Source organism: Mytilus edulis, chromosome 6 (assembly GCF_963676685.1).
Source record: "Mytilus edulis chromosome 6, xbMytEdul2.2, whole genome shotgun sequence".
Lineage (NCBI taxonomy): Eukaryota > Metazoa > Mollusca > Bivalvia > Mytilida > Mytilidae > Mytilus > Mytilus edulis.
Window position 1 is genome coordinate 65,852,489 of NC_092349.1, and position 12,023 is coordinate 65,864,511.

The 12,023-nt window shown below is 30.0% G+C and overlaps 1 long non-coding RNA gene across 1 annotated transcript in view; it reads right to left on the reverse strand.

Annotated features, from left to right (window-relative positions):
• LOC139528175 (uncharacterized) overlaps positions 1-4,593 on the reverse strand; it is a 45,149-nt gene extending 40,556 nt beyond the window's left edge. Inside the window, exon 1 of the long non-coding RNA XR_011665538.1 lies at positions 4,510-4,593. This is a non-coding gene — a long non-coding RNA (uncharacterized lncRNA). The remainder of the gene's footprint in view (positions 1-4,509) is intronic.
• Between the last annotated feature and the right edge of the window lie 7,430 nt (positions 4,594-12,023).

The following is a 12,023-nucleotide window of genomic DNA, read 5'->3' on the forward strand; positions in this document are numbered from 1 at the left end:
AAAATACACGACAAATGGTATCCGAAAAATAATAATGAATCAACATTATTCGTGTTTTGAATATCTTATTTTGGGGGTAAAATTCATTATAAAATTGTTCGAAAACAGAGATATATAACTTTTACAAAGACATGCAAACAGTAAGGAAGGACCATGTAAACTATTTCCACTATCTATTCGGTATAACCAATTATTTTCTTCTACAATACTCTAGATCTTTTAAATATGTGATGAAGTCAAATTATGATCTAACTAATGACGTAAAATATATATATACAATGCTTGTGTCCCTTTCTTTGTATAGGGAGCAACCAAATATTTACCAACAAGGAGATGCTTCTATAACTTAAAAAACGATAATTTCAATATATTTTTACGTAATGCAATTCAGACATATATTAAGATGCAAGTTTTAATTTCGAATCAAAATGTCTTACTTGGGAGATACAAAATCTTTTTCAATTTGTCAAAAGTCTGTTTTGTCTTTGAATGCTCAGTTTTAAGCTCAGCATGTTTATAAGGAGCCATGTCAGATTATGTCATCCCATAGCTGCCTTCCGTCTCGGTTGTCCGTCGTTCGTCGTTGATGTTCGTCGTCCGGTGTCCGTCATTTTTCGTTTCATTTTACAAACAATTTCTTCATGAGAACCATATAGCCCAATTATTAGACACTTTAATGTATGATAATCATGTTGTCGACAAACGATCTTTATTTTGTTCGGAATAGATTCAATACATAGCAACCATGATAGGTAACAAGAGGCACATGTGTGCCTGTAGTGCCCACCTGTTGTAAAAGTCGCCAGTTTGCAATTTTTATATGCGCATTAAAAATTACATGTAGCTCCTATTGTTTTCGGACAAAGACTGCAAACAAAATAAAACCGTAAAAATCAACATTTCAGGGCAATAATCCAAAAAGGGTTCAACTCTTCAGAATTTTTTTTTTCTATGCTATCAGTTTAGCATATCTAGCCCCTATAGTGTCTAGGTTTGCAGTTAAAAATTGGACAGAAAAGTATATTTTAGAGCAAAATCTCTTTTTAATATTTAGGATGGATATACGTTCTCTCATGAAGATCATTTTTGAGCAATTTACACTTTCAGTGTTGCTCGTATATTTTCTGAATTCGAAGAAATAGCAAGGAATTGTTCACACAGACATTTAATTCGAAATGAATTCACTACTCGCGTTCACACACTCTTCTTTTTTAATTCGAATTGATTCGAATTAGAAATACTTTTTTGTTAATACGAATTAAAAGTTAACGTCATTTGGACAGTAAAGCGAATTTGACGCGCATTGCAATTCGAATTTGAATTGACGTTAGGACGTAAAACTTTTCGAATGCGAAGTAAACTAATTCGAATTAGTTACTGCGAATCAAATTCGAATTACGTGTGAACTTCAAGATTTCAGGAGCAATACATACAAATCAGGCGAACATTTTTTTTTTAATATATTGAGGGTTAATAGAACTTTACTAGAACTTTATGCTGGACAGTTTTTCTCTTATTGAGATATTTTTATTTAGATTTAATCAAATTCTAGCTTGCCCGCTTTGTTTATTTTAGACACGACATCCATGTTGATTAACCAACCTTATGGAAAACCACAAACTTTTAGTTAATCTAAATGAAGTAGACAAATCAGCAGTTTCAGAGTAGAAGAATCTTAAAGAATAAATAACGGACGAAGGACGGTAGACGGACTGACCATGGACGCAAAGTATTGGCAAAACCATACATAATACTTTAGGTCAAGCGAGCCAAAATGGAATAGAACACTCTAGGTAAATCTGTAGTTTGTAGCTGATAGGACAAAACCTCCTACTGAAAAGTGTATAAATTATCAGAGGGTTAGATCTATCTACCCTATTTTAAGAATTGTATTACCCCTTTCAAAGTTATGGATCCTGACATGTCAATGTTTTAACAAATTTCTCTGGTTTTTAGCAGTAACTTAGGGACAGGGTAGTTCTTAAGCCCTCCCCCTTTTTTTCTAACATCAATGAGATTTGTTATTTTTTATTTAATTTCAATAATTTCCATTGTTTCTGTGATATATAAATATATATACGCACATATAACATATTTGTGTTTTGATTTGTACATTTACTGAATAGAAGCATAGCACAGGTATGGTTTCTTTTTACGGATGCATGTGTGGCTCCAATATGGAGTTTGTAGGAGTTGGAACCCCTTTCTGCTCTTTTTAAAATTTAATATATATCCTAAACAGCGACGAAAATTAAATTGAAAACATCCACCTTTCCCCCTTTCTCGCCAGAAACCCACTAGACACGTACAGTGAAAATATGATAAAACGGTTTACCAGAGGCCCCTTCACCTTTTGCAAGAAAACAACTTGGTTGATTATTTAGGTAATCACCGAGGCATGACTGGAGCGGGTCCGTCTTAGGCGGTCATCGGTGCCCCCACCCCCCCTTTTTTATGAAAATTTCTGGATCCGTCACTGAATACATCCGGTTTCAGTTTCAAATAAGAAGCAAATAAACAAATACACGATCTAACGGAGTAAAATTTAAACAGAACCAATTGAAGAACAGTTTGGATAGGATATCTCCATTTCTAAATTCCTGAATTTTTATGCCTTTTTAATCAGATCTATTTTTTATATTCTTTGTCAATTATTCTCCATTAGTAATACTTTTTCAAAACATTATATTCTGTTTTGTATCTTTTTTTATTTGTTTTCTCTATTCAATACACATGTCTGTGCTTAATCTCTATTCTGTAAACCACCATCCAGACCCTCATGTTGAGGAAAGATTACTTTGGTATCGCGTTGTCCGGAATTTTATTATATGAACCTTTTGACATGGGCATTTGAAGGAAGTTTTGTTCTAACATTAATAATCATGGTTTGCTAATCACGATAATACAGAAATGAAGCACACATTGTATTTCGTCCTATGTCATGGTTTTACAAACACCTAATGCAAATGAAACACTTATTTTCTTTGCGTATTACGTTCGATTCGCTTGTGTGGTTGTTATTATATGTACTTTTTGGATTTATTGAAAATCTTATTTGTATTAAGCTTTATCATGTCATATGAATACATGTACATTGTACATTTAAACTAAATCTATTTCATTGAAGTTTTTGAAAAGGAATGTATTTACACGTAAACATGTAGACACTTTATCCATTAGTAACGGTTAATCGTGCTGTGTTTTCATAGGTCGTACTTAGGCTGTGATGGTGAATTTGTCGACGAGAAAACAATCCAAAAAAACTTCAAAGCCCCCATTGCTTCTTTAACACAGCGAGAAAATCAGACGCCCTGATGCGGGCTTTAACTGGCATATACATAATAAGGTTGTACTACTTCAGCGAAGTGAATGTCATACTTAACTCCGAAGCATACAAATGAACCATATTAAAACAAAACACACACACACACAGAAGAGGGGGGAGGCAATAGGGGGTCCGTTAACAGAATAACAACACCTCGATTTTGGCAAAAACAGTTAACAAAAAATACAAAAATGCTGTTACAGTTAACAAACAGGGTTGAAGACAGTTAACAGCTTAAATTGATCTCAGATAACAGTTTTAAAACAACACCTTGAAAAGGGCCATAACAGGTTAACACAAAAAGGTATTGCCCCCCCCCCCCCCCCCTTTTTCCCCCAACAGAAGACTAACTTTAGCTAGAGGTTCGATTTCGGACAGGCGCGAAATTGAGGTGTACATATACATTTTGTAAGAGGCTAACATTTCTACAAACTTAATAAGGAATACATAATACATGTAATTTGGAGACCACAAAAAACAATGTATTTGAGGGTTCACCTAGAAGAGACCATTTACAGTCCGTTCGAGGCTACATGTATTCTTATATTATATAATTGCAGCATACATTTGTACGTTAAAGAAAGTTCGAACTTAATAATTGATTATGGAAATAAATTGTAAAGTTCTACATATATCAGGTTTATGCAGGATAAAATTTCTTAATTGTCAGTATGTTGTGTGCAAAGGGAGATAACAACTACGAAAACATAATTTATGAATGACATGAAGATAAAAACCTTTAATATGAAGCTGGTAACCGCTGAACTCGCACCAAACAAACGAAAAAATCATCAAAAAAGATAGAATGTACTTGACTGACTAAGTAAACTAAACTATGACATTTTATATGTATCAACTTTCGTTTTCCATTACATTTAACCTCTCATTCAACAAAACACTTAATATTTTTAACCTATCTCTGTAAAATAACTTTTATATTTAATAATTATTTCGTATATGCCCTCTTGTTCAACATTTATAAACGAAACCATTTCAACACGTTTAATAAGCAAAACGAAAGTAAACTTCCTCTTTTATAGTACAGCGATGAACAAACAAGCTGTGAAATTACCACGAAATCAGAAAAATCTTGCATTTTGTTTTTCTAAAATATGGAAACAATTGTCATATCAGGCATAAACTCATTAACTATTTCGGAAATAGTGAATTAATTGTCTACTTACAAGAGGCGTCTCAGGTCATACTATTTCCGTGTGAACTTGTTTCGTTTTCGCGGAATTTAGATAAGTTATAAATAGCAACTTCCTTGTTGAAATTATCAAAAAGGGGGGTGTACATGAAAAACGATATGAATTGTACTTAGGATAAAATCAATTGGTGATTTATCCTATGATATCAAATGTGATGTCGAAATATTTATTTAAAACCATTAATCTGAAATAGAAATTTAAATTTAAAGACTATCTCGTTATGAAAATACCATTAAGTTCATCAGGAACGATAACTAGATCCTTATTAAATGATTTAAGTTTACAAAATGGGCGCGAATATTTAAATGATTTAACGAAGAAATTATAAAACATGAATGATGAACAACACAAACGGATGAAAATCACTATGTGATAAAAAGGAATATAGTATATGGATATTTGTTCTATATTAACAAAGGTGGCCGAATGGTCTAGGTAGTTACAACAAATGTGCCTCGCTGGCCGAGAGGTCTATATACAGTTGGGTGCAGACCAAGCATTACACGTAGACGGGCCAAAAAAGTTAACGCGGCGTTTACTCGCGTGCACTTCATGTAAACGCCGCGTTAACTGTGCGTTAACTCCGAAATTGCAGTAGACATTAAAAGTAAACGGGCGTTTACTTTCGCGTTTACCTCCGCGTTAACGCAAAAACGGCGAGTCTTCTAATTTTGTAAAGAGTAAACGGGCGTTTACTTTTCCGTTTACCTCCGCGTTAACGTGGAAAAAGGCGCGTCTTCTATTTTTGTAATAAGTAAACGCGCGTTTACTGTTTGTAGTAAACGCCCGTTAACGCAGATTGTCATCGTAACTTGGATACACTGACCTAAAATATGAAATGATAAGGAACATCAAAATGAATTGACCAAGTGGTCATTTCTGCTTGACATATTGACGATTACAGTTATTTAAAAATGTCACACATTTGTATTTAATTGAACAATAATTATAGTAAATTTCTTGTTCTTCGCAAATAATAGTTTAAGTATGTTTATTCAAATACATGTAATTTAATCCTCACCAAAATCAAACAGTTTTCTCATCTTAGACAGACTGACTCGTAAAACAAAACTTTTTGATATCATTCACCACAACTGACAATATTTACCTCTTAACAAGTTATATTATTCTATATAGAAGTAATTCAGTTATATTTTTATGCCATAATTGACCATATAAAACAATTGACAGCAATTTTTGTACCAGCCTGACGGCGATGGCCTCTTTTTATTTAAAATATTGAATAGTAAACAAAATTCAGTAGTTTTCATACATCAGACTAACTCGTAATATATAATTATTATTAGGTAGCAATATTTGAATCTTATGACTAAAAAATTTTGTTCGCATCAATTTAGATTGCCAGCATGTACTTTTTTATTCAAAATATTGAATCGTAAAAAAAATCAGAAGTTTTCATACCTCAGACTTACTCATGTAATAAAATAATTTGTCCGCAACAACAAAAACTGACCAAATAAGCATTTTAATATGTAAATCTATATAGCTGCATAGTAAATTAGTTACATTTTCATGTAAGGATTGATTGAATAAGAAAATATGTAGCAATATTTGAATATTATGACTAAAAATGTTTGTTCGCATCAATTTAGAGTGCCAGCATGTCCTTTTTTATTCAAAATATTGAATCGTAAACCAAATTCAGTAGTTTTCATACCTCAGACTGACTCATATAATAAAATTGTTTGTCTGCAACAACCAAAACTTACCATATAATCATTCTAGTATGTAAATCTATATAGCCGCATAGTAAATGAGTTATATTTTTATGTAAGGATTGATTGTATAATAAAATAGGTAGCAATATTTGAAAATTATGAGTAAAAATTTTTGTTAGCATCAATTTAGAGAGCCAGCATGTATTTTTTTATTCAAAATATTGAATCGTAAACAAAATTCAGTAGTTTTCATACCTCAGACTGACTCATATAATAAAAATATTTGTCCGCAACAACCAAAACTGACCATATAAGCATTTGCTTATGTAAATCTATATAGCCGCATAGTAAATTAGCTATATTTTCATGTAAGGATTGATTGTATAAGAAAATAGGTAGCAATATTTGAATATTATGATTACAAAATTTTGTTCGCATCAATTTAGAGTGCCAGCATGTCCTTTTTTATTCAAAATATTGAAGCGTCAACAAAATTCAGTAGTTTTCATAACTCAGACTGACTCATATAATAAAAATATTTGTCCGCAAAAACCAAAACTGACCATATAAGCATTCTAGTATGTAAATCTATATAGCCGCATAGTAAATGAGTTATATTTTCAAGTAAGGATTGATTGTATAATAAAAAGGTAGTCATATTTGAATATTATGATTAAAAAAAATTTGTTCGCATCAATTTAGAGTGCCAGCATGTCCTTTTTTCATTTAAAATATTGAATCGTAAACAAAATTCAGTAGTTTTCATACCTCAGACTGACTCATATAATAAAATTATTTGTCCGAAACAACCAAAACTGACCATATAAGCATTTTATTATGTAAATCTATATAGCCGCATAGTAAATGAGTTATATTTTCATGTAAGGATTTATTGTATAAGAAAATATGTAGCAATATTTGAATATTATGATTAAAAAAAATTTGTTCGCATCAATTTAGAGTGCCAGCATGTCCTTTTTTCATTTAAAATATTGAATCGTAAACAAAATTCAGTAGTTTTCATACCTCAGACTGACTCATATAATAAAATTATTTGTCCGAAACAACCAAAACTGACCATATAAGCATTTTATTATGTAAATCTATATAGCCGCATAGTAAATGAGTTATATTTTCATGTAAGGATTTATTGTATAAGAAAATAGGTAGCAATATTTGAATATTATGACTAAAAAATTTTGTTCGCATCAATTTAGAGTGCCAGCATGTCCTTTTTTTTATTTAAAATATTGAATCGTAAACAAAATTCAGTAGTTTTCATACCTCAGACTGACTCATATAATAAAATTATTTGTCCGCAACAACCAAAACTTACCATATAAGCATTTTATTATGTAAATCTATATAGCCGCATAGTAAATGAGTTATATTTTCATGTAAGGATTTATTGTATAAGAAAATATGTAGCAATATTTGAATATTATGACTACAAAAGTTTGTTCGCATCAATTTAGAGTGCCAGCATGTACTTTTTTTATTCAAAATATTGAATCGTAAACAAAATTCAGTAGTTTTCATACCTCAGACTGACTCATATAATAAAATTATTTGTCCCCAACAACCAAAACTTACCATATAAGCATTTTATTATGTAAATCTGTATAGCCGCATAGTAAATGAGTTACATTTTCATGTAAGGATTTATTGTATAAGAAAATAGGTAGCAATATTTGAATATTATGACTAAAAAATTTTGTTCGCATCAATTTAGAGTGCCAGCATGTCCTTTTTTATTCAAAATATTGAAGCGTAAACAAAATTCAGTAGTTTTCATACCTCAGACTGACTCATATAATAAAATTATTTGTCCGCAACAACCAAAACTGACCATATAAGCATTCTAGTATGTAAATCTATATAGCCACAGAGTAAATGAGCTATATTTTCATGTAAGGATTGATTGTATAAAAAAATAGGAAGCAATATTTGAACATTATGATTACAAAATTTTATTCGCATCAATTTAGAGTGCCAGCATGTCCTTTTTTATTCAAAATATTGAATCGTAAACAAAATTCAGTAGTTTTCATACCTCAGTCTGACTCATATAATAAAAATATTTGTCCGCAACAACCAAAACTGACCATATAAGCATTCTAGTATGTAAATCTATATAGCTGCATAGTAAATGAGTTATATTTTCAAGTAAGGATTGATTGTATAATAAAAAAGGAAGTTATATTTGAATATTATGATTAAAAAAATTTTGTTCCATCAATTTAGAGTGCCAGCATGTCCTTTTTTATTTAAAATATTGAATCGTAAACAAAATTCAGTAGTTTTCATACCTCAGACTGACTCATATAATAAAAATATTTGTCCGCAACAACCAAAACTGACCATATAAGCATTTGCTTATGTAAATCTATATAGCCGCATAGTAAATTAGCTATATTTTCATGTAAGGATTGATTGTATAAGAAAATAGGTAGCAATATTTGAATATTATGATTACAAAATTTTGTTCGCATCAATTTAGAGTGCCAGCATGTCCTTTTTTATTCAAAATATTGAAGCGTCAACAAAATTCAGTAGTTTTCATAACTCAGACTGACTCATATAATAAAAATATTTGTCCGCAAAAAACAAAACTGACCATATAAGCATTCTAGTATGTAAATCTATATAGCCGCATAGTAAATGAGTTATATTTTCAAGTAAGGATTGATTGTATAATAAAAAGGTAGTAATATTTGAATATTATGATTAAAAAAAATTTGTTCGCATCAATTTAGAGTGCCAGCATGTCCTTTTTTCATTTAAAATATTGAATCGTAAACAAAATTCAGTAGTTTTCATACCTCAGACTGACTCATATAATAAAATTATTTGTCCGAAACAACCAAAACTGACCATATAAGCATTTTATTATGTAAATCTATATAGCCGCATAGTAAATGAGTTATATTTTCATGTAAGGATTTATTGTATAAGAAAATATGTAGCAATATTTGAATATTATGATTAAAAAAAATTTGTTCGCATCAATTTAGAGTGCCAGCATGTCCTTTTTTCATTTAAAATATTGAATCGTAAACAAAATTCAGTAGTTTTCATACCTCAGACTGACTCATATAATAAAATTATTTTTCCGAAACAACCAAAACTGACCATATAAGCATTTTATTATGTAAATCTATATAGCCGCATAGTAAATGAGTTATATTTTCATGTAAGGATTTATTGTATAAGAAAATAGGTAGCAATATTTGAATATTATGACTAAAAAATTTTGTTCGCATCAATTTAGAGTGCCAGCATGTCCTTTTTTTTATTTAAAATATTGAATCGTAAACAAAATTCAGTAGTTTTCATACCTCAGACTGACTCATATAATAAAATTATTTGTCCGCAACAACCAAAACTTACCATATAAGCATTTTATTATGTAAATCTATATAGCCGCATAGTAAATGAGTTATATTTTCATGTAAGGATTTATTGTATAAGAAAATTATGTAGCAATATTTGAATATTATGACTACAAAAGTTTGTTCGCATCAATTTAGAGTGCCAGCATGTACTTTTTTTATTCAAAATATTGAATCGTAAACAAAATTCAGTAGTTTTCATACCTCAGACTGACTCATATAATAAAATTATTTGTCCCCAACAACCAAAACTTACCATATAAGCATTTTATTATGTAAATCTGTATAGCCGCATAGTAAATGAGTTACATTTTCATGTAAGGATTTATTGTATAAGAAAATAGGTAGCAATATTTGAATATTATGACTAAAAAATTTTGTTCGCATCAATTTAGAGTGCCAGCATGTCCTTTTTTATTCAAAATATTGAAGCGTAAACAAAATTCAGTAGTTTTCATACCTCAGACTGACTCATATAATAAAATTATTTGTCCGCAACAACCAAAACTGACCATATAAGCATTCTAGTATGTAAATCTATATAGCCACAGAGTAAATGAGCTATATTTTCATGTAAGGATTGATTGTATAAAAAAATAGGAAGCAATATTTGAACATTATGATTACAAAATTTTATTCGCATCAATTTAGAGTGCCAGCATGTCCTTTTTTATTCAAAATATTGAATCGTAAACAAAATTCAGTAGTTTTCATACCTCAGTCTGACTCATATAATAAAAATATTTGTCCGCAACAACCAAAACTGACCATATAAGCATTCTAGTATGTAAATCTATATAGCTGCATAGTAAATGAGTTATATTTTCAAGTAAGGATTGATTGTATAATAAAAAAGGAAGTTATATTTGAATATTATGATTAAAAAAATTTTGTTCCATCAATTTAGAGTGCCAGCATGTCCTTTTTTATTTAAAATATTGAATCGTAAACAAAATTCAGTAGTTTTCATACCTCAGACTGACTCATATAATAAAATTATTTGTCCGAAACAACCAAAACTGACCATATAAGCATTTTATTATGTAAATCTATATAGCCGCATAGTAAATGAGTTATATTTTCATGTAAGGATTTATTGTATAAGAAAATAGGTAGCAATATTTGAATATTATGACTAAAAAATTTTGTTCGCATCAATTTAGAGTGCCAGCATGTCCTTTTTTTTATTTAAAATATTGAATCGTAAACAAAATTCAGTAGTTTTCATACCTCAGACTGACTCATATAATAAAATTATTTGTCCGCAACAACCAAAACTTACCATATAAGCATTTTATTATGTAAATCTATATAGCCGCATAGTAAATTAGCTATATTTTCATGTAAGGATTGATTGTATAAGAAAATAGGTAGCAATATTTGAATATTATGATTACAAAATTTTGTTCGCATCAATTTAGAGTGCCAGCATGTCCTTTTTTATTCAAAATATTGAAGCGTCAACAAAATTCAGTAGTTTTCATAACTCAGACTGACTCATATAATAAAATTATTTGTCCGCAACAACCAAAACTGACCATATAAGCATTTGCTTATGTAAATCTATATAGCCACAGAGTAAATGAGCTATATTTTCATGTAAGGATTGATTTGTCCACAACAACCAAAACTGACCATATAACAATTCTATTATGTAAATTTATATAGCCGCATAGTAAATGAGTTATATATCAATGTAAAGATAGCAATATTTGAACATTTTAATTGACGAGATGGTACAAATGAACATACTTATATTACACTTTATTGATATCCCTTTCAATATACTGTTCAATTTACTTTTTTTTTTTATCATTTGTCAAAACAGAATCTTATCATGTTAATTCAAGGCAAACAAGGTGAATTTCGATTAAAAATTAATGTATTAAATACACCGAGTTATAGTTAGGAATTCGAAGAGACAATTATAACGGGGAACGAAACAACGTAAACCATGATGTTTATATCCCATCATATAAAAATATTCTCCCGATGTCTCGGATAACCTTTCTTTCCGTATCGATATTTGCACATGTAACTTTTGAAAGGAAAATATAGAAAATCTGCCAGTCAGTAAAGTTAATGGACTTTATGAAAGTGATTTTGTGTAATTTAATATTTCGAATTAAAAGAGTTTTTGAATTGTTCTGGTTTGAAACACATATACGTGAAATATAAAGACTAAAGGTCGCTTTTATAAAATAAATGTGCAAATGAACTTGAAGTTTATTTCTAAATTTACCCAATCAGTTAACGCGAAAAGTAAACGTGCGTTTACTTTCAAGTGCACGTAAAAATACACTTGTAAAATCTGTACAAAACGCCCGTTTACTTTTAAGTGCACGTACAAATAAATTTGAAGAATTCTGAAGTAAACGCCCGTTTACTACTGACTAAACGGACACATAGTAAACGC